General features: G+C 47.6%; 1 protein-coding gene across 8 annotated transcripts in view; it reads left to right on the top strand.

The window, feature by feature from the left end:
• Positions 1-11,165: 11,165 nt before the first annotated feature.
• Positions 11,166-24,636, top strand: part of MGST3 (microsomal glutathione S-transferase 3) — a 49,122-nt gene continuing 35,651 nt past the window's right edge. Inside the window, exons 1-3 of one of the 8 annotated variants that reach the window (XM_083156714.1) lie at positions 11,207-11,300; positions 12,605-12,638; positions 13,560-13,580. The gene's annotated coding sequence lies outside the window, so the exon portion shown is untranslated. Of the gene's footprint in view, positions 11,320-11,358; positions 11,504-12,604; positions 12,639-13,542; positions 13,581-24,636 lie in introns of those variants that run through there. The other 7 variants (XM_083156710.1, XM_083156711.1, XM_083156715.1 and 4 more) reach the window with 7 other exon arrangements.

Raw genomic sequence — 24,636 nt, forward strand, 5'->3', positions numbered from 1 at the left:
GTATAATAATTAGCACCTATATTTAACTTCCCCCAAAACTAAGCACATATGATAAATATCTCCTATTTCTTTGCCATTAGGAGGGCAGGCTGGCTAATTTTCGTGTTGTAACACTGACAACTAACACACTGTACTTATTTGAAGGGGTGATTTTTACAATAATTGGTGTGTTCTGTCAACTCGATAACATGTACCTGAAGTATCTTTGCGCCACAGAGTCCCGCAGCTGGTATCCCCTCCGGCATTCAGGGGCGCGGGATGGGCGCATGGGCGGATCTTGCGGCTCAGATGGTACCTCCCACTCATCAAAGGGTATCTGACGCCGCACAGCAATGTTGTGGAAACATATACACAGGCCCACGATCCTCGACACCATTTCAGGCGCATATTGTAAGTCACCACCAGTGCGGTGGAGCACTCTAAATCGACCTTTTAAAAGGCCAATTGAGCGCTCCACCACTTGCCTGGTGGCAACATGCGCCCGATTGAATGCCTCCTGTGGGCCCGGTGCTGGGTAGCTGTACGGCGTAAGTAGCCAGGGCGTACATGGGTAACCGGAGTCACCCAGAACCCACGCATCACGGCCTTCCAGCTCTTGTAGTCTTTGCCATATCCCGGTTTGTCGGATGACATGAGAGTCATGGGCACTTCCGGGAAACTTCGAGTTGAAGGCGAGAATCTCCATGGATGGGCCACATACCACCATCACGTTCAGTGAGTGGAACAATTTGCGGTTCCTATATATCTTCTCACTTCGAGATGGAGGCACAAATGGTACATGGGTGCCATCCACAGCCCCTATCACATTAGGGAAGCCAGCAATTTGATGGAAGGCCTGCTGGCTTCTGCGCAGGGTCTCGGTGGCAAATGTCATGGCCATGAAGTGCCCCTTGCGCCTGAACATGGCCGACGTCACACGCCTCAGGATTCGGCAGAAGGCCGGCTGAGATATTCCAGCAAGTACTGCCACTACTTGTTGGAATGATCCTGAGGCGCAGAAATGCAACACCGCCAGCAGCTGTGTGTGAGGCGGAATTGCTGTCGTGATCCCGTGTAGAGGTTCCAGATCACTCTGAATTAAGGTGAGCAGATCCAGAATTACATGTGGCGGTAACCGGTACCTAGTAAGTACCTCATCATCGGGCATAGCAAACAGAGTCACCCGTGTGCGATAGATTCTAGCACGTCCTGGCCTCCTTGGGCGACGAGTGGGGAGAGCCGCAAGTGCCCTTAGCCTCCTCTCCATGTAGCGCATCATTGCTTCAGCAACCTATAAAGAAATGAACATAAATACTGATGCACCTATGCACATAATGGCCATATCCCACTACAAATAGATTTGTAGCCTTCAATACGTACAATAGATGGCCGCCCCGTGAAATCCCGCAGATCCATTTGACTCTCTAATGATGACACAATAATATGAACTCAATACACACCGTCCAAAACACACAGATAAAGGTGTCAGCATTTTTTGCCGACATCATGTACTATGAGACATTTCATCTATTGCTGGGACATGTTGTCCTGCAATAGATGAACCCACACAGGTTTAAGACCTGTGAGTGAAATAGTGAACATGTGACATGTTGCAATAATGCTACACGCACTTTGCTGGCCCAACAATCTGTAGTCAGTGAGGCAATGGTGCATACATTCATACACTTACATTGTTAATGGATATCATATCTACAAGGAGCATGGAAGAGCTTACCTTAGACCCTGACAAGTCCAGATCTGGAGACAAATGATTCTAGCAGCAAGTCACTATTTATAGGGCTCTCACATGTGTGGTCTATAACAGTAGAGATGAGTATTGCATGACTTGTGGCCTGGATTATCTAAGGGATTGGGCTACTTTTAGCTTGCAAACAAACGCCACAATACCACAGTAGTCATGAATCAAATGTCATGTCATGCTAGCAAATAGCATGTGTATTGTGCAATAGTCACAGGTGTATCAGAAGATTCTATGCAATGTTAGCATTGGTGCCTAGTATTTCATGTAGAACTTTCGCCAGGTTTTACACAATGGAATTTCCGCCACCGTATGCGGCGCGAAAAAACAGCGACGTACGCTCACGCACGGAACGCAGCTGCCGCTGATGTCCGCCAAACAGGCTACACAAACAGTATATAAAGGTGTATTAGAAGGTGACCATGTTGTTGCTAACATGTCTGGATCACAACCAGAGGTGGACCCAGATCTGCAGCAACTATTTGACCAGATGGACTCCAGCACCACCTATGTGCCACTGCACATGCGGCCAGTGGGTAATGAGGAGGCTGCTGGACCTTCTACAGCAGGCCAACCTGCACCTGACCATTCTACAGCAGGGCAACCTACACCTGGCCCTTCTGCAGCAGGCCAACCTGCAGCTGGCTCATATGCACCATCAGCAGAATTGATTGGAACACAACCGGGGACTTCACAAGGTAGTACCATGGCCAGCACTTCAAGTGCAGCGACACGTGACAGGGGGCGTGGCCAAGGACGTGGCAAGGGGAGAGCCAGGGCAACAGAGGAACCACCCAAAAAAAATAAGGCATATGAAGCACAGGAGCTTGCCATCCTGGTTCCCCGAGCACGTGATTGGATTGAGTGTCCATCGGAGAAGCTGACACACACACGCAGATGGAAGATTTGGGAACAGATAACGGCAGAGATTAATGAAGTAGCGCCACAAGTTCGTGAGACGGACCATGTGAAGAAGAGGCAAGTTGTTTTGTCATACATGTGCCCAGTAATAGCCAAGTAATGATTGAATTGATGCTTAGATGGATTTAGCAAATGGCCCGTGAGGTTGTTACGATACACATACATTATTGCCATGTTATTTCGGTGAGAGTTAGAGTAGGGTGATTGTGAATGTGTATTGTAACGGTGGATATCATAGTTGCATATAATATTATCTTTTGGACATTAATCACATGTCGTAATATGTAGCACAGAGCAATGGCTGCAACAGCTAACATCTGGAGTGACATGTATTAATATGTCAACTTACATTGCAGGTGGCAGGACTTCAAAACCAACCTGAAGAGGAAGATGACCAAGCGGTGGGAACACAGCCAGACATCTGGGGCCGGGCCCATGCCATCAGGGCTAGAGCTCACCCCCCTGGAGTTGATGGCCGAGTGCTGTATATCAGTTGAGGAGATCAGGGGGGTGAGCACGATGGATAGCGAGGCCCCAGCTGAAGTGTTTGTGTCTTTTATTGAAGGTAAATATTGGTCATGCCTTAAACTTGTGCAAGTAATTATCTTAGAATGTCTCCTAATTGTGTTTATCTTTTTCCACAGACACCCCACCGCTTGGTGCCGACTCTGCTCAGGAGGTGGAGGAGTCCGTGCCACCTGGCCCCAGTGGTAGGCCTGTGCAGCAGCAGCCATCGGCCCAAGCCGATTTGGCCGCCTTGGCCCAGATGCTTGGGGACATCAACCAGCAGGGAGACTTGGCATCAGAACGGATGCATAGGACCGAGGAGATCCTGGCGAGCTTGGTCAGCACCCAGCAGGCCATCGCTGCGAGCATGCAGGCCATGGCTGAGTCACATCAGGCCATGGCTGCAAGTGCTCAGGTGCTGGCCGAGCAAGCCACCCGCCAAAATGATCTCCTCCTCCACCATAATGAGCTTATGGTGGAGCTGGTTACCAGCAACAGGGTCCTAATGTCATCCGTTTCTGGTGCATTACCACCGGCAACACTCCCTGCTGGCAGGAGGGGTAGACCAGCCAACCCCTCAACATCATCTGCTCCACCTGCCCCAGCATCTGGCCGTCCCCGAAGAGCTGCTGCACAGGCCAAGGAGCCTACCAAGGCCAAACGTGGTCGCAAATGAACTTGTGGCTGCATTAATCTCCACCGTTATGTGTTCCCAAATCTTCCATTGTGCTGTGTGTGTCAGCTTCTTGTGTCCAATCACGTGCTGAGGGTAACCAGATGAGCCCTTGCTTCATATGTCCTTTTTGGTTCCCCTGTTGCCCTCTTTTGCCTGCCATTACTGTCAGCTGTACTTGAAGTGATGGCCATGGTACTATCTTGTGAAGTCCCCGGTTGTGTTCCAAATGATTCTGCTGATGGTGCATATGAGCCAGCTGCAGGTTGGCCTGCTGCAGAAGGGCCAGGTGTAGGTTGCCCTGCTGTAGAATGGTCAGGTGCAGGTTGCCCTGCTGTAGAAGGGCCAGCAGCATCCTCATTTCCCACTGGCTGCATGTGCAGTGGCACATAGGAGGTGCTGGAGTCCATCTGTGTGCAATTATATTTGTTTTGTATTATTATTTATTTTGCTACATTCCTGCCATGTTGTTTATTTTTTGGATTTTGTATTTTTTGGTCATTGCATCACAGTGGCATTGACTGTGACATGTATAGAAATAAATTTTTTTACTTTACCCAAAAATGTGTGGTTTCATGAGTACATGTCGAATACACATGTGTATTGCTAGTATTAATATTCTGTCATGTCCATTGTTAGCAGTTTTAAAGTGTCTGACAAGTACAGGATATGTGGGTGTTTAGTAAGGGTTCCTTGAAGCAGCAATGGTTTCAATTAAAGCACTGACAAGCGGCCTATTAGTGAGTAATGAGTAAAGGAGTAGATTCTATTGGGTTCAGGTGTTAAAGCTTGTAGTCATTAGGCGTACGTTCGCCTACCGCATGAACGAGTGGTGTCCGCAAAGCAATAGTACACTTGTGGACACCGCACATTTCTGCCCTTTTTCATCGCGTGCATTCGGAGTGGTATCCGAATGTACGCCCCCCAACATAAGTGTACTCCCCCGTGTCCGCCCATGTTTCCGCCCCGTTTTGCCCACTTTGAAACTACGCCCATGTGCCATTCCGCATGACGCCCATAATACGCCCAGATTTCCCGACTGATTGCGGGGAACAGTTTTGGACGGGATTTGGCCGAACTGGTACGGAGTCTAGGCGTGGCACATGCGCGTTGCGTTCTCCACGCATGCGCAGACGCCGAAAAGACGCGATCCGTAAGAATGCGGTAAAGTCCGCGTCAATCAGAATAAGGGCCCTAGAGATGCCGAAACCAGTTTACAGCCACCACCAATTCAACTGTTACCTACTGATCTCTTCTTTTCACGTAAAGGACCAATGTATTATATTTTTGTAACCTGTGGGGACCAGTGATTGTTTTTTATATGGGGCCAATAGGTTTGGTGTTTTCCTGTAGGGGCCAATGTTTTTTGCCCTATGGGGATCTCATGGTGTGCCTTAGCAATTTTAAAGTCTTATTTAGTGTGCCGCAAGGTAAAAAGATTGAAAATCACTGTTCTACATCATCCAAGCTGAGGACATACTGTATAGAGGTTGTAATCAATCATATACGGTCCTTTGCTAGCTTTCCTCTTAATTTCCTAATTATGAGTCCTCCAGCTCTATCACTCTGAACGTAAAATTTCTGTTTCAAATTGAAAAAACGTATAGATCTTTTTCAAAACCAGAACATTCCATTCCTCGCAGATCTTTCAGATATTGCCAGTCTCTTTCCACATATTGGGGCAGATGTGTTAAGCCTGGTAAAGTGATAAAGTGGAAGGTGATAATGCACCAGCCAATCAACTCCTAACTGCCATTTTTCAAACACAGCTGACTGACTGGTGCTTTATCTCCTTCACTTTACCAGGCTGAATACATGTGCCCCAATATTCCAAACTTTAAAATCTCTCAGACGGTCCTGTGACCCCACAACCATCAGAGGCTGAGATTAATGGGTAAACCTACTGTACCTTCTCTTGATGGAGATAATCCCCTCTTAACAATTCTCTGTATAGGTTAACCACATTGAGTGGTGTTAATGTGTAACAATTATGTATACAAATCCCAGAATTTCAATAGTATCTCAATTGACTGTTGGGCTATAATGCGGCAGTTAAATTATATATTGATAAGGATGTTCAAGTAACCAAACATAATTGCACAATATGTAGGTGTATAATTATCACAGATGCTCACGGCTCCCTTTCACCTGCCTTTCCTCAGCTGGCCATGTCTCCTGCCCCAGCAAATTCATAATTCAATGAGGAGAGACGATGTGCAGCCTTTGTTAGTGCATATATTGCCTTAAGCACAGGGTTGCCTACCCTCCTGAAATTGCCAGGAGGCTCCTGAAAAGAGGATCCGCCTCCCGACCCCTGGTAAGGTGGTCAAGTCTCCAGCTTGCTGTGCAGAGCCCCCCTTCCCCGCTGGTTCAATTACCTGAAATCGCAGGTCCGCAGAGAGGGGACGAGGCTAAAATGTAGCATCATTTAAGCACACCACCCCCTCTCCGCAGCCCATGAATCACAAAGTTGTATGGCATGGGGGGGGTAAGAGATGTCAGCCTTGCCCATACCTCCTCTGATGTGTTGCAAAAGTCGGCAACCCTGCTTAAGCAGCATAACAAGATATTAACAAATAAACTGCCCTTTGTGATAATAGATGAAATAGTCACTCAAAAGAGATTACAAATATTGCGAAGCCAAACGGCAAGGATTTGCTAATAAATCTGGTTGAGGCCAGTTGCATCAAAATACTGGAGTGATTTATGACCTCTAAGCTGCTGCACTTAACATCTATCCCAGGTGATGGTACCTGTTCCTCTGACCCTCTTACAACACACACTGGCAAATAGGGTTGCCAATCCCGGGGCATTTTTTCAATCCCGGAATTCGGGATTGAAAAATGCCCAATCCCGGGATTCCCGGGATTGGCTTCCCTAATCAGGATGCGAGAGAGGCGGGAGACCTGGGCAATGTGGCAGTTTCTGGGCATGATCATGCAGGTTCTGGTGCCGTCACCAATAGGAGCAGACAGAGGAAGTCAGAGGCCGGTCCCCAAACAAGGGGGACACGCCAGAAGTGACCCCGATGTAGAACTGGGGCTCAGTCAGCGGCGCTGGCCGCTCAGAGCAGATTCAGGCTCACGGGGCATTAGGCTTAGGCCTCTTCGTGGTACGACCCTGAGGGCGGGCGTTATTACCCCCTACGTTACAGTATATGCATGCACTCCTGGTTCTGGAGCAGGGGTGCACACTTTCTGCAGCACGCAGCGGGGGTTGCGCAGGACGCAGCCTGGTGTACGTGACAGGTCAGTCTCAAAGTTAGAAGCTCTGCGATGTCAGCTGCCGGCACATGGCGTGAGATGAGGGAGCAGCATATGTGATGGATGCTAATTGCAGTTTTAAGGCTCTGTACGTGACAGGTGCTGCAGCGCCGGGGCTGTGTGTGACAGGTGCTGCGGGTGGGGACATGGCCGTGTGCATTACTGTGTCTGCTGTGCTGTGCCGTACGCAGCTCTCAGTGACTGTGGGCTGTGTCAACCCGCCCCGGCCGCCCGCATATTTACTTACAGGTGCGGTGCGGCCGGGCGGGTGATGAGCTGGGCGGATATACAGTAGCCAGGCGTGTGTGGCGGGAGGATGTAGCCTTTGTCGGTCGATGGTCTGGGGGTCCGGGTAAAGGAGAATGCAGGCTGGGTGGGAGGGCGGGCGGCGGGAGGTCAGCGCAGGAGTCAGATGAGGAGGCGGCGGCTGTTGTGTGCCCTGCGCAGCGTGACCTCTGACGTCGTCACTCTGCGCAGAGCTGCACTGCCCGGGACGGGAGAAGCCGGGCAGCGTCTGAGCACTAGCTCAGACGCTGCCCGGCATTAGACTGCGCAGTCTAATCCCGAAATCCCGGGATTGGAAACTCCAATCCCGGGATTGAAATCCCAGCGTTTTAGGGGCCAAATCCCGGGATCCCGTCGATCCCGATCCCGGGATTGGCCACCCTACTGGCAAATGCCAGAGGGGCCGATATCCAGGTGGGAAGGAATAGAGCATTCTGTCCCTCCTGGAGAGGGTCATGTTGGGAGATATGTAGTGTATTATGCAACTTTACAGGTCATGTAATAATAATAATAATAATAAATGTTTTGAAGTTTCTTTAGTCAAGCACAGGTGAGGCCATCTATTTGGCTGGGTCACTAATTATCAAGTTGTTTCCACAGATAGATATTGTATACATTTTTGGCATATAAAAGCTGACAATTCTTATATTTGAACAAACTACCTAATGCAGAAAAAAGCAAACAAAAATATTTGTTAGTGTACATTGTGGCAGTAGATGATGTAATCAACACATTAGGTGACCTGGGCCAGGTTTTTTTTTTTTTTTTTAAAATACAGGCCCTAGATTTTCACTTAACCCTCTGTTGCATACTGTTGCAAATGTTCTACATACCCAAACATCTCATTATAAAACACTTGAAACTCAGGCAGTCAACCGTTTCATGCTGTGGACTATTTGCTACAAAGCATTTTTTTCAGAATAAATCTTTTATTTTTTAATTATTCTTCCTTGTCAATACAATACACAAGCATGAAAATATAATAAATAAATAAATAAAAAATCATGCAATGAAGGGTTGACTATCATAAACTCTATATTAAAGGGTCATTTTATATAATACAGTACATTGTATTATTTTACACCCACGTGATCGGAGGTTTTGTTCGGCACTTAGTTGCTAAGCAACCTCAATTGTTAGTCAACAGAATGTATTTCTCTATACCCACGTGATCGGAACCCAGTTACTAGGCAACTAAAATGCCTGTCAATACACTGCATCTCTCCGTGGTCACGTGATTGGCTGTGACCCGGAAGTACTTCTAAAGAGCTGAACCTTACTGCGGCTGAATAACTATACAGAAACTTCATCAGATCTGACCCGGAAACAATGCGGGGTCAGTCAGGAATGACACAAATGAACGGTGAAGCCAATGCTGGCACCATATCCCCTATGGGGTGCCTGACGGCTCCCAGACAGTCGGGATTCCGACAGTCATTCCTCCGACGTTGGAATCCCGACAGCTCACTCGTCGGGGTCCACGACCCCCATAGAGGGAGAATAAAATAGGTGGCGAGTGCAGCTCGCCACTGTGCCCGCAGCGTGGCGAGCGCAGCGTGGCGAGCGCAGCGAGCCCGCAAGGGGCTTCATTGCGCTCCCCACGCAGTGCAGTTGGGATTCCGACGTCTGACTAATGACTGGCGGAATCCCGACTGTCAGGCTAATATACCACACCCCCCCATGGACATCTGGCTAGTTATTAAAGCTATCCAGATGGGGTTCCCTTTATTGATGTCCACTATACTAATATATTGCTCAATGTTAATGAACAGCTGAAATAGATACTCTATGATGTTCCGTGACCCGGAAGTTCCGGTGTACACGGTGACACTATACTTTATTTAATGCCTCTTTTCCTGAGTTCTAATGTTAGAATTTCAATGTAACTAATTAATCTGATTTAATAGATTCTTCTTGCCTCCTACTCATGCGTTATTTTACTATATAGTTTCTTAGATTGTTTGGTCTAATTAGGTTAGATTGGTCACATGACCTTAGGTATTTATAGCCAGCCAGGTCCAGACAACAGTCATCCTTTGATAAAGCTACTTGGTGTAGCGAAACGCGTAAGGAGACTGGTGCTACAATTGTAACTCTCCTAACAATGTTGTTCCTGGACTATAAACCCGGAGACTTTCACTTGGACATCTTTCCAACTTGGATACAATCTCCATCATTGCCATACCAGGAGGTCGAGGACACCACTACACTTTGCTTTAAATAGCGGTGTGAAAGAAGCTGGTAATTTGAGCCAACTTGGGCCACTCCTTCAAAAACATCTGCATCATAGTGGTTCTCCCCCTGGAATATTGTTTGGGAAATAAGCTTTTCCTTATGGACTCACAAACCCGGCACTTGCCAGGACACTTGAGCTATTGTTGGTGAGAACTTTTGTTTGATTTTCATGGTCAATCGATCGTTTTTTAACACTGTAGTTTTATTTAACCTGCTGGTTTAATTCATCCTTTAGCATATATGTGTGAATAAATATTGTGATAGACCAAAAAATTGGCCAACATTATTTATTTTATATTAGCACTGCTCAACTTTTCCTTTTTCTATCTTCTTCGTTTTATATCTGATTCTTGCTGTAAATGTGTAAACCTTTTGATTGTAACAAGTGCAAAACCTGAATAAAAGAAATTAAAAAAAAATTAACAATGCATTTCTTGTTCCAGTGGTTCTGAAATATGGGCCCTTATTTTGGTTCACTCACAAAGGCAAACTCCTTCTCAAATGGACAAATCCATGTGCACTGCAGGTGGGGCAGATGTAACGTGCATAGAGAATTAGATCTTGGTGGGGTTTTCTTCAAACTGATATCTATGTTGCAGTGTAAAAATAAAGCAGTCAGTCTTTCCCTGCACAGAAACAAAATAACTCACCCAAATCTAATGCTGGGTACACACCAGGACGACTAGGGCCCGATCCCCACAATCTAGATCCAATTCCGATCAATTGGATGTAGATTGTGTGCTGATTGGGCCCTTTTCTGACCTGGTGTGGACCGATACCGATCCGATGCACGGTCCCGCGGGTCGGTCGTTATTGAGATCCTACCTGCTGCAGGTAGGATCTCAATGACGACCATACAGCCGGGTGCGGGTCGCCATCAGATCGGACCCGCTCACGGTGCACATCGTGAGCGGGTCGTGCCCCCCCGCGTCACTATGAGCGGGTCGGACGAGACACTGACGACCCACTCACGATGTGCATCGTGAGCAGGTCGTCCTGGTGTGTACCCTACATGAATCTCTCTGCACATCTTACATCTGCAGCCTCCCCCCCCCCCCCTTGCAGTGCACATGGTTTTGTCCATTTGAGAAGGAATTTGCCTTTGTGAATGAACCAGAATAAGGGCCTTGGTCCTCATGACCCCAAACAGTTTATGCACAGGTGTATTCGTTATTCATTCATTCTGCACAGGTGCCACTTGTCAAGGCCCCCTTAACACTTGTCCAACTTATTGTTCAACAAATTGGACCTGATTGACTCAAGATTTATGCTATGTGCAGGAGGATCAATCTCTTGCAATCTCTTGGTTATACCCAATGGCACGGAATTGTGCATTGGGTCCTACACATCAGGCACATAAGATTTTGTCAGACAAGCACATGAGATTTTGTCAGAAAAATTGACTCAATCCACCTGAATTGGGTCAAATCTGACAAAATCTCACAAGTGTAAGGTGCCCTGTCTGTGAGGCGCCGTGTATGGGCACCATGAGAAATTATATTCCATGCCCCAACATGCTCATAAAATGTTAGATTTCTGTATGGTCATGGTGGGAGGGGTCTCAGCCTGTCTATCCTGAATATCCTCCCTCCTTTTTGTACAGCTCCTCCTCATTCTATACACCCTCTGCTCTCCTGACGGAAATTGGTTACCAGGCAGGCGGAGAAGTGACAGACAGGTACGTGCACAGATTGCAGGTAAAAGTATAATAAGTTAGGTGCAGAATGTGGGTGCAGCGCTGCCTGACAGGAATGATTCTCAGTCACCCGCTCTGCTGCATCTGCGTATGTGCTAGGACAGCAATAGCTCCGCTCTGTTTCTCACAGCAGCAGCCAGCTTCCTGTTCCATATAACCTTGACGCCGCGCTGGGAAAGTCGCAGGTAACACACACACCGCGCACCCAGTAATCGCGCGTTGCTGAAGCACCTTCCACCCCAGCGTCACTCTCCGGTGCTGAGGCAGGTACAGCGCTAGTCGCTGCAGATGGGCTTCTTCAGTTCTGCTGGTTAAACTATCTTTATATATCTTACAAAGACCATGTCTAAAGTTATCTGTGTGATGTGCAGTCATTGGCCAGGGCTCATCTCTTGTACATGTGTACGTCTGCGTGTCTGCCAAACATGGCTGCACACCAACCTGCCTGTCCCCATTGATGACCGCTTAGCTGTGAAGCACAACATGTAGTGTCAGGATATGAGTGCATTATTGGCTAGGAATGCAGCAGGTGCCTGCGAGTATACCTTTCGCAGAGGTGAGAAATTTAGATTTAATTTTGCAGAGCAATACTATTGTCAGAATGTAGGACTTATTATTACTATCCATGTGGATATCTATTGGGAATACTCACCTGTGGCAAGCTTAGTGAGTATTGGTGCGTGAATTGTGGTTAGCGTACACATTTTAATGTTCAGATGAAGTTTAATGACCTTAAGGTGCCCATACACTCAGCTTTTTGGGCTTAAGATGCGGTGCACGCTCCCGCGCACATCACATCTTACAGTCCAAAATGTATGTGCTGCAGGTATTTTGAACTAGATTGCATTGTATCTAGTTCAAAATGCACTGTGCAGATCGCACCGTGTATGGGTGGCATTAAGCTGGGTACACACAGATTTATCTGTCCAATCTGGTGGGAGCAAAAATCTGGAAATGTATATAAGCAAATTACAATCAACAGTTGCTCCCAAAGACAGGCAAAACCATTTGCTTGGATACATTTGGTATACCAGATTGATTTTAACCAATTTGTCTCCCTAATCATTGTCTGCTTTCCAGCGTTGGGAGCAAATTTTTGAATGTCCTTTGCTCCCATATATTTCCAGGTTTTTGTTCCTACCAGATAGATTGGACAGATAAATCTGTAGGTATGTACCCAGTTTTAAGCAAATATATACAAAGTTACTTTGGCCAGCGCCCTGCCGTGAATAGTAACACTTGGGTGCACTTACTGGCATTTAACGTTGTGCCCTTTTACTCAACAGGTAGATTGGCAGCTCTCCACAGACTCAGAAAACGGTAACCTGTACAGCTTATAGCTCCAAAACTCCATATGGAAAAAAATATTGTGGAGTTCTGCCAACTTACTTGTTGTATCTGTTTATCTATCTCTATCTATCCTCTTCCTTGAAGTACAAGGACTGTAGACCATACTATGTTAATGTAAACATCAAAGTAGTTCACTCCATGTTATACAGCAGATTGAAGAATGTACAATGTAATGTGAAAAATTGGAGATGATTATTTTTTTTACATGATCCTTCTACAGTATGTGTGTGAAAGGACAAGAGCCATTTTGAAGGAGTTGCATATTGCATCACCTACAACTGGCAGAGCTCCAATTTTATCCAGTAGTTTATAATGAGACACATTGAGCACCTCCCAGTGACATTTCTGCTGAGTTTATTTTTTTAAATTTGACTGTCAAAAAGGATGTCACATTTCTCTCATAATTTAAGCAATAAGTGAAACCATAGTGGGTAATATTCTGGGATTTAAAAAAAAACATATAATGAGCGAGTGCTTCTATATTGATACAGTGTTGGACTATGGTGTATAAACTATTGCTTAGTTCACCTCTTCTAGATCCTCTGCTTTCAAATCTGGGAGTAGAATCTTGGCATGTGCAATTAAGTGTGCCACCTGTCCCCATCTAATTCTGGTGGGCTTTGTAACTTGGGTCCATTGTGTATATTAGAAAACATTAATGCTGCTTTCAGACATGTGACTGGGGAATTTGAAGGGTCTAAGCCAGCTAGCAAATTCCATGTCTCTGCTCCATGACCCTGGCCAATCTGACAATGTATGGGAGCTAATTATAATCAACTATATGCTTCTAAATGCTGAAAAATAGACTAAATCAATAGTTTAGATACATTTGTTAAATCCTATTGTTTTTACCTTTTTGATATTTGCTTACCAGATCTTTATTTCAACCAGATTGGACAGATAAATCATTAGGTATGTACCCAGCTTTAAGGTACGCACTTAAAACAATTTTTTGAACGATCCAATTTATCACCCAATTTCCCTTGAAATCCATAACACTACTGGCCCAACAATATCATGCACACAATCAAGAGCAATTGTGTAAACAATCAAATTTGATGGGTTGTTTAACAACTGCAAATCATTAACATCATTGACACATCGCTCATCATTACTACACATGGAACGATGTGTGCCAAATCGTGCAAGACAGGTTGTTATCTTTCTACATAGTGAAGGGATCAATAAGCAAGATGAACATCCAGTGGGTATGTGAATTGCATTGCTATTGTGCCTGCACATGGACAGTTGTTAAATGATAGGTTGTTCCAATTGGATGAAAAACGGCCATATTGTTTAAAGAAAAAGAAAAAAATCGGTACTTGTCTCCTAGCACGGCGCCCATCGGGTCCCATTGCATACCTTAAGTTAAGGTATGCGATGGGACCTGACCGATGCGATTTCGGGATTTTTTTTAACCTTTCCCGACAATTAGAAAATCGGGTCCATCGCATGCCATTATAATGGCATACAATGCGACCAATGCGATGGACCCGATTTTACATAGGGAACAATGTTAAATGGCCCACCATACCCGATTTTTGATTGTATACCCACCCTGATGGGTAATTTGTATGTGAAATGCCCCCCCATTGTTAACGCCACCCCACGATGAACGCCAACCCGAAGCGTGGTGAGCGCTGCGAGCCCGCACATACCCCCACTATCCATGTCGGCGTGGAGTTGATCTTATATAGTGTGGCGAGCACAGCGAGCCACCGAGCCCGAAGCATGGCGAGCGGATGCGTAATACCTGTGAAGTAATGCGCGTCCCCTCGCGGGGTTCGCTGCGATCGCCACGCTTCGAGCTCGCTGCGCTTGCCACACTATATGAAGTCAACTCCACGCCAACGTGGATAGTGGGGGTATGAAAAGGTCGGAGGACGCGTACCGCCGCCCCTCGTGGGCTCGCTGCGCTCGCCACGCTTCGGGTTGGCGTTCATCGTGGGGTGGCGTTAACAATGGGGGGGCATTTGACCCATCAGGGTAGTTATGCAATGAAAATTGGGGTCTGGGTGGCATTACACAGTGGATCCAATGTAAAATCGGGTCTCAGTGACCATTTTACATTGGTTCCAATGTAAAAATGGCATCCATCGCATGCGATTTGGTTGCATGCGATGCGATCCGATTTTTTTCAGACCCGATGGATACAATTAAAATCGCTGGCGCCATGCTAGGAAACAAGTACCAAAAAATCTATCAGTGTGTGGGCAGCTACAGGGCTGGATTTTTTTAAGCTTAATAAGCAGTAAAAACCCTGTTATCTGGGTTTTTTCCACATTTTGATATGCAGCAAAATCCGCACTGTGGGTTTTCGCTGCGGGTGGTATTGCCAGCAAAAGCTGGCGATACCCTATAGAAGCCTATGGGCTTCTGAACGGACCCTGCCGCCTCGCGTCAACTCACCCCTCACCTGTGTCTGAGCAGCTGTGGCCGCCTCCTCCCTGCAATGGAAAATACGCTTCCGGGTACAGGGAGGAGGAGAGCCTGCCCGCAGCGGCAGCAAAATAGCCGGGTAAGGGAGGGAGGGGGGAGCCGCCGCGAGCCTCTGCGCATAGCTGGCTCACCACAAAGTACAGTTCTTAACGCAAGAGCTGTCCTTTGCCATAATTATTGCATATGTTAGAGGATATGCGATAGTTATGTCTGCGGTAGCCGGCGATATGCGGCGGACGGGGGGTGCGGATGTTAGAGCTTCCCGCCCACATTCCCAGGTCGTTTATTTTCAACCGTGCAGAAAACTGGGTACTCGATGTAGGTACTTTATCATTGAAATGCATTAAGAAGACGGAGATGATGAAGCATTTGGATTTTACCATCTTCCCTGCTTGAGGTATATGGTAACTCATGTAGCATACTGTCAGCATCTGTGTGATTGCCTCCCCAACAGATTTCTACCAAAAGTATTGGTAACCGCATTGGTGCGGGATTCATTTCTTTATTTTGTCACAGCTCTCTAGTAAACTGTATCACTCTGCCACAATTACTGTAGTCAACTCTTACCATGCTAGGGCAACTCATTATCACTTTGCAACATACAATAAGTGTCAATAATAAAAAAAAAAAAAAAGTCATTTATCATTGCAGTCTGTGACAATCGGATAAATGTCCTTCTAAGACATGGATCAAACAGTAGAGTGACATCTTCCTTACATGATATGGGTTGATCTTTCACAATGACTCAGTTGTTAACCTTTGTTCTTGTAAGCGTATTAAAAACCATACTCATAACACTAATGTCATTGTATTGTGTATATCATTTTCTAATGGCCAACTCCCTCCTACACTAGTTTTGTTTTATCAAAGTCATACTTTTTTTTTTTTTTTTTTGCATATACTGTATAAAACTATTTGAATATAATGCAAGTTCAGTTCTCTGCGGTTGTTATTCATTGATGATTAATATATTATGACCCACTGTGTCCCTGCAATAACACTAGAAAAGATGAATGAGTAATGCCACCCAAAAAATGGTTTGTTTATTTTAGTTTTTTAGTACATAAAGCATTATAGATCGTACACCAAAACATTGAGTTATCATTTGATAGTTTTAGAATCTAGCATCTGCTAGACATTCGACATTGGGATATGAATGGCAACCATCGTCACAATACAGTCTACACAATAAATGGTTTAATCCTTTCCATTTACATGAACAAGGGATTAATAAGCATAGCAATACAATTTCATAACTTCTTTGAGAAACTACCTATAAGCCATAGGATCACTGTATTTTGCTTCCACTGAAAAAAGGGATTACAGTGCAACCACCCAACATGTTAAGCCCTGTCTCTTTAATGGGAATGGGATCATTGGTTCAACCAAAAGTAGGTCGACAGGGGTCTTGGTCGACATGGAACAAGGTCAACAGGTGTCTAGGTCGACATGGGTCAACAGTCAAAAGGTCGACATAGGGGTTTTCACTTTTTTTACCCGAATGTCGACACAGTTGACTTGGACACAGTTCAGTTTTAAGTGCTCCGCGTCCCCTCGCTGCGCTTGCCATGCTTCGTGCATGGTGCCTTGCTATGCTTGGCACACTATTTTATTCTCCCACCATGCCCTAGTGCAGGGGTCCTCAAACTATTTTGCTCTGGGACCCCATCAGACAATAAAAATAATTACGGGACCCCAGAAAGTTACTGCAGAAGATCACATAACATGTGTAGTCATCAGAGAGCACCTGCATGGCAGCATTGTGGGAAGAGTCTAAAATAAACAATTCAACAGTTTTTTTGAATAGTTGCAACCCCCTACTGAGAAGGTCGGGACCCACTTGGGGGTCAGGACCCACAGTTTGAGAACCGCTGCCCTAGTGGATGGTAGGGCATGAAATACTGCCTGTTGGCACATGTCGGGTCAGAAAACAGAGAAAAACCCCAATGTCGACCTTTTGACTGTCGACCTTGTTCCATGTCAACCTAGACCCCTGTTGACCTTCCAGTATGTCGACCCATTGACCGCATCCCCTTTAATGTAGCCCCAGGGGATAAGCATGGTCTGTAGCTCCAGTGGGTAGTGACCATCCTATCAATTCCTGCAGATGCCTACTAGGTACTGACGCAGTAAGAGGATTTCACCTTACATGCAGCAGGAGCCACTGCAGTCATTACATGTGGGGATAGAGTAGGTGTACTGGAGGAGTGGCACTTTAAGAAAACTTTACTGCTGCAGGCTCCTCCCTCCTCTATCCCCGCCCAGACCCCAGTCTTAGAAAAAGTGCCCGGAGGAGTAGGTTCTCTGGGCCTCTTCTCCTCAGGGAGTTAGGTCCTTTTACTTTTTCTTTTTTGAAATATTTTTATTTTTACTGCTGAACACAGGCAGACCCCTCCGCAGGGTCTGCCTGCTCCGTGGGACCTGGAGGGGTGCTGGTCGCCACTGCCCGCAGTGCGCCTTCCAGACACCCGGCCACCGGTGCCACCGCATCGGGGACCCGCCGCAGCTGCTCGCGTTACGGGTCCAAGGCCTGGCCACTGCTCCAGGAAAGAAGGCAGCATCGCTGCAGGTAAGCGGCGCTGTGCGCCGAAATGTGGCCTGAGACGGGCGGGCGCACCCGTTCTCTAATGTTCAGCAGCCAGATTCTGACGGCCGCCATTTTGGTGAGCGTCAGTGGGGACAGGCATCAGAGCGGAGGCTGTACATAGCGCTCCGCTCTAGCAAAACTACGCGCCGGAGGGAAAGGAAGGGCTTGGGTGACGTCACCGTGCTGACGCCCTTTCTCTTTCTCCTCTCTCTGCCGGCGCCATTGCTGTCCCACCGCAAGGCTGATAACTGAGGACCTCGTGTAACGCGCTCCAGCGCACGCACTGCAGTCCAGCGCTCCCCTTATCCACTACAGAGAAGGTCTGTAAGTTACTGGGGGATTATTTTTGTGCACAGTTTACAGAGATTGTGCATAATCTCTGATACAAGGGCGGAAGGCTCCCCCTCCCTATCCTAGCTCAGCTCCGCTGCTCTAGGCATAGTATATCTGTTGCTTACAGTGTGTGCACTTTGTCTATTTGTGTCTGTGTGAGTGTTGTGATTTTAGACTAATCTCATACACTGACAATATGGCAGGAAAAGCTGCCTCCAAGGCTGCTCTTAAGGTTTTTACATGTAAAGCTTGTAAGGAGCAATTCACCCAGCATATAAAGGGTGTCTCTGTGTGAATCTTGTTATAAGGAAAAGCACACACAGGATGTGGAGCCTCAGACACAGACTTCTCAGTCAGATGCTTCTGAGCCTTTGTTACAGGATGTGTTGGCTGGGTTGGCTGCAGAATTAGCTGCTTCCAGGAAGGACAGGGAGCGTTTTCATGCTCACCTCTCCATTATGGGTTCTACTGAACCAGTCTGGGTTAAGACCCTTATGCAGTCTGTGGACTCTTTGTCCAACCCAGTGGCAGGGCCTTCACGCCCTCCACAAAAGCGTCCTAGATCACCCATAGGTTCAATACAGGGAACTGATATTGATACTGATGGGGATGAGGACTTACTTCAGGTAGATGAACCTGAACACCTTCAGGATGAGGCGCTACAGCGTGATGATCCTCAGGGGGTAGAGGGCCTGATTCGAGCAGTTCGCACAACACTTAATTTGGTTGAGGAGGATGCTCCTGTTCCTTTGTCCATATTTGGTCGAACACAAAAGCATCAGGTTACCTTCCCTGATTCGGCTGAATTGGATAGACCACTTATTAATGTGTGGAAAACGCCAGACAGGAAATTTCAGTTGTCCAGGCGCATGAAACTGCTCTACCCTTTCTCTCCTGAATCTAGGGAAAAATGGGAGACTCCGCCTCCAGCTGATGTTTCGCTGTCCAGGCTTTCCAAACGAACCACGCTTCCAGTTCCGGCTGCTGTGGCTCTGAAGGAGGCTCCTGACCGTCGTCTTGAGACCACGGTAAAAGCTATTTACACCACGGCAGGGGTTTTACTCAGACCAGCCTTAGCTTCAGCCTGGGTCAGTAAGGCCATGGAGAAATGGGCAGAAGAGCTTGCTCTAGCTTTACAGAGCGGTAGGCCTCGTGACGAGCTGCTACAGCTGGCTCTGTATGTAAAGGACGCAGCTGTCTATACAGGAAAAGCTGCTGCGGATGTAGCTGAGTTGGGGGCTAAAATCTCAGCTTCAGCTGTCTTGGCCAGACGTACTATCTGGTTAAGGTCTTGGCAGGCTGAGGCCGACATTAAAAAGGCAGTAGAAGCTTTGCCTTATGCGGGAGATATGTTGTTTGGGCCTGAGCTTGACAAGCTCATTGCTCAAGCTACAGGAGGGAAGTCCACCTTCCTCCCTTCGGCCACTCCCCCACCGATAAGACAGTTTACGGGCCCGTCCTTTCGGGCTTTTAGAGGGGGCGTCTCATTTAGAGGACGTTCCAGGGGAGGCTTTTCGTCCTTTCGAGGGCGTAGAGGCAGAGGTGCCGCAGCCGCAGTTACCTCTACCCGCCATGCAGAACCCAAGGTTGCAGACAAACCTGTGGCATGACGGGCTTCCCGCCCATTTGGGGGACCCCAAGGTGGGCGCAAGGTTATCCCTCTTCGAGAACGTCTGGAGGTCTCACTGTCGAGACAGTTGGGTGCTTCAGATTGTGGAACACGGGTACAAACTGGAGTTTGTTCAGGCTCCGCCGAACAGATTTTTTACAACAGGCCTGCCTGTTTTAGCAACAACACAGGCAGCTTTGGTCAGCTCCATTCAAAGTTTTTTACAGGCAGGGGTCATTATACCTGTCCCCAAGCCTCAGGAAAAGCTGGGTTATTACTCAAGTCTTTTTCTAGTACCGAAGCCGGACGGTTCGGTAAGACCCATCCTCAATCTGAAGCACCTCAACGATTACATAGTGTACCACAGGTTCAAGATGGAATCCATAAGGTCAGTCATTGCAAGCCTGGAGCCAAGGGAGTTTCTCTTATCTCTGGACATAAAGGATGCATATTTGCATATTCCGATCTGGGAACCACATCATCGGTTCCTCAGGTTTGCTATTCGCAATCAGCATTACCAGTTTAGAGCTCTCCCCAGGGTTCGCAAATACTCGCTATAGCGAGTATTTTACCCACTTTGGAGCACCAGGGACTCACATTTTATGAATGGCTGGGTCCCCTGGGACCCAGCCATTTCAGCGTGCATGCCGTGTTAATATGTGTGACAAGGGCGGAGGGATCTGTTTCCCCCTCAGTTGTGATGCGACCGTGGAGAAAACACAGCGTGACTTACGACCACTTCATACATCTGCTGGGCGCGAAAATGAAAGGGTCCCGGTCACCACAGAGTCATAGGCAGCATTGCACGGAAGCCGCATAAGCTGGCTCCTGCACTGTGCCTCAACAACAGACGGCTGGAGCCATCACCAGAAGCAGCTGCTCAGCAGGGGAACAGAGCTGCAGCTGGTGTGAGGACGGGGCACAAGGAACTGAAACCAGCATTGGGGGCCAGAACCAGGGAGGTGTGACAGTGAGGACGGAGCTGACCCGGGCTGGAAGTAGAGTTAAAAAGGGTGCGCGGTTCATTTAGCAGGCTGCTTGGCTGTGTCATGTAAGGGGATTTAATGCTAGCAGGACTCGGGCTGCAGACTTCCCTCCTCCTCTCCTACCTCGCGGTGCTACTCTCTTGTGTGTCACAGCCACCTCCTCCAGTGCTGGCTGTTAATGGCCCACTTGTCCCCTCCTCCCCTCACTACATGGCTGGCAGAGTGGCTGCAGCTCACCAATTAACTCTTAACAGGCAGAGCTGCCTGTAGGAGAGGAGCCTATAGACTCTGCTGGGATTTCACTAACCCTATCCCTCCTGTTCCTGCTGCCTTACTTTTACAATCCTGATTGGTGCAGCACAGGTGTCCCTATTCCGACATTATTCCTTTTTCTAGTATATGTGTATCTTGCTTTATGTGAGTGGGCAAATTGCCAATTGATTACACACCCCCCCCCCCCTCCCAACCTATGCCAATTGATTACACCCCTCTCCCAAGCTATAGTAGTCACAGTTTTGGGGTGCCCAAATCTATGTTTGCTTACCAAAAAAAAAAATAGTCTCAGGCTGGCCCTTGGCTCAGGGTATATGCCATATGGAAGAGAGGAGGAGGCTTCTGTATGTTCCATGCTGGGGAAGGGGAGAGGAGGCTTTATTCCGTTGGGACCCAGAAAAGGTCAAGTAGGACCCCGATTTTTGTAAGTGAGGGGTCCCAGGGACCCATCATTTTTGCGAGTTTTCGCGATCAGTGTCTCCCTTTCGGCCTTTCATCAGCTCCAAGAACCTTCACAAAGGTTATGGCTTGCATGATATCAGCCCTTCGGATTCAGGGGATAACGATTGTGCCCTATCTGGACGATCTACTCCTAAAAGCATCCTCTCCACAAAAGCTGCAACAGGATGCCCGGACTACCTGCGACTTCCTGGTTCAGAACGGATGGATCCTGAACTTCAAAAAGTCACAGCTGGAACCAACACAAGTGATCTTGTTCCTGGGCCTGTTGTTCGACACCGTCCAGGAAAGGGTTTTTCTACCATTATCCAAGGTCACAGTTATCCAGCAGAGGGTTCGTCAGGTTCTGACGCCTCGCAGAGTCTCGGTGCATTTATGCACAAAGCTGTTAGGCCTGATGGTGGCAGCCTTCGAGGCCCTATCTTACGGAAGGTTTCATTCCAGGACCTTCCAAGGCAATCTTCTGGCACAATGGTCGGGGTCCCATCTTCAGATCCACAAGACCATTGTACCCTCCAGAGAAGCTCGACTTTCCCTTCAGTGGTGGCTGGATACATCCAACCTTACCAAGGGTCGCTCCTTCCAGTCTCAGGTCTGGACTATGGTGACCACAGATGCCAGCCTTCGGGGTTGGGGTGCGGTCACGCTGGGTCACACTTTCCAGGGTCTTTGGACCAGCCAGGAAGCCCGGTTACCCATAAACATCTTGGAGTTGCAGGCTATCAGGTTGGCCCTGGCTCAGGCCCACCCCTTGCTAGTCGGATTGCCGGTAAGGATACAGTCGGACAACATCACGGCAGTATCCTATATCAACCGACAAGGGGGCACCAGGAGTAGGACAGCCATGCGAGAAGTCCGCCCGATTCTGTCCTGGGCAGAGACATACACCACCGGTTTCTCCGCAGTCTTTATTCCAGGAGTGGAAAACTGGGAGGCGGATTACCTCAGCAGGCAGGATCTCCACCCGGGAGAGTGGGGCCTTCATCCGGAGGTTTTCCAACAACTGGTTCAGAGATGGGGGATGCCACAGATAGATCTCATGGCATCCAGACTGAATCACAAACTTCCGCAGTATTGTGCAAGGGCATAGGATCCAGCGGCTGCTGCAGTGGATGCCCTCTCCATTCCTTGGAACTTCGACCTGGTATATCTCTTCCCTCCTATTCCGTTACTTCAAAAGGTACTCAAACGGATAAAGAGGGGAGCAGCAGAAGTCATCTTAATTGCTCCAGATTGGCCCAGGCGTCCGTGGTACTCCGACCTCAGGGACCTGTTGGTGGAGGACCCATGGCGCCTGCCGCTGCGAGAAGACCTGCTGCAGCAAGGTCCATTCGCCTACCCCGACTTACCTCGTCTACGTTTGACGGCATGGCGGTTGAGGCCGAACTTTTGAAGAGAAGAGGTATACCAGGAACGGTCATTCCTACAATGATTAAGGCAAGGAAGGATGTAACAGCGTCTCACTACCATCGAATATGGAAGTCGTACATCCGCTGGTGCGAGGCCAGGAAGGTGCCTAAGGCAATCTTTTCTCTGGCTAGACTTCTTGAATTCCTGCAGGCGGGACTTTCGGCAGGTTTGAAACTGGCTTCTCTCAAGGTCCAGATTTCAGCCCTCTCAGTATTCTTTCATCGCAGGATAGCGCTGATCCCTGAAGTACAAACTTTTTTGAAAGGGGTACTTCGGCTTCAACCACCGTTCACTGCTCCTACGGAACCATGGGATTTATCGGTGGTTTTGGAGTTTTTAAAGTCAGATGTTTTTGAGCCATTGGACACCTCGGATCTCAAATTTCTCACTTGGAAGACGGTGATGCTGCTGGCTTTGGCCTCAGCACGTAGGGTTTCTGAGTTAGGAGCCCTATCGTGTAAGTCTCCTTTCCTTACCTTTTACAGGGACCGGGCTGAACTACGTACTAGCAGGAATTTCCTCCCTAAGGTGGTTTCTGCATTCCACGTAAACCAGCCTATTGTGGTACCGGTTCTTCAGGGAGAAGATGCTTCTTTGGATGTAGTCAGAGCCTTACAAGTCTGTTAGGCGGACCCAACATCTGAGGAAGTCTGACTGCCTCTTTGTGCTCTATGATGCACTTAAGAGGGGTTGGCCTGCGTCAAAAAGGACTTTGGCAAGATGGATTTGCTGTACAATTAGGGAAGCCTACTTGTATGCACAAAATAAAGTACCATCGGGAGTGTCAGCGCACTCCACGAGGTCAGTAAGTACTTCTTGGGCCATGGCGAGAGGTGTCTCCTTGACACAAGTGTGCAAAGCGGCTACCTGGTCGGGATCTAGCACGTTTGCAAGGTTTTATCGTTTTGATACCTTCGCCAGCTCTGCTACGGCTTTTAGTAGGGCAGTGTTACAGGAGCCCCAGAGCTCTCCCGCCCGGACTTAAAAGCTTGGGTATGTATCCCCACATGTAATGACTGCAGTGGCTCCTGCTGCATGTAGGTGAAATAAGGAATTTGGTACTTACCGATAATTCCCTTTCACCGAATCAGCAGGAGACACTGCACGCCCACCCAGCACTGGTTCTCCTGCCATGATGTTAGTGTGGTTTGTGTGTGTGTGTGAAAGATATGCTCTTTCTATTGTTGCAATGTTTGTTGCATAAGTTAGTTACATAGGAAATTTTCCATAAATCCTATGTGTTCTGTTTTTGTTAGTATGTTCACGTTATGTGCATTGTTTACTAACTCTGTTTATGTTTTAGCTCCGTTCCCTACCGGGCAGGCCCTGGTCTCTCTTCTCCTCTCGGACACAGTTTTTCTAAGACTGGGGTCTGGGCGGGGATAGAGGAGGGAGGAGCCTGCAGCAGTAAAGTGCCACTCCTCCAGTAAACCTACTCTATCCCCACATGTAATGACTGCAGTGTCTCCTGCTGATTCGGTGAAAGGGAATGATCAGTAAGTACCAAATTCCTTATTTGTGTACTTTGGGTCTGCGACCTGTTAGAAAATTCTCCTGACTCACTTGTAAAACTGAATAAAACTAATCGAGGATATAGAGCTGTACTCTGTACAGGAAAACGGGGCTGTACTGTATTCTGGAGCAACTATAAAATGATTAGGCAGTGAATCTTTCCTAATACTTGGGTTTGGTGTGAATTGTTAACAAGTCAAAATGTCGACCGTTATTTATACCCCTTTTCCATCTGAAACCTCTGTTAAACAGGGGTTTTTTAACACGGATCATACCCGTGTAAGACACGGGTAAAAACACTGTTTACACTGCACATAGACCCGTGTTATACCCGTGTCGGAGCCATTTACACTAAACCCG

Source organism: Crinia signifera, chromosome 8, assembly GCF_055691185.1.
Source record: "Crinia signifera chromosome 8, ASM5569118v1, whole genome shotgun sequence".
In the NCBI taxonomy this organism is placed as follows: Eukaryota; Metazoa; Chordata; class Amphibia; order Anura; family Myobatrachidae; genus Crinia; species Crinia signifera.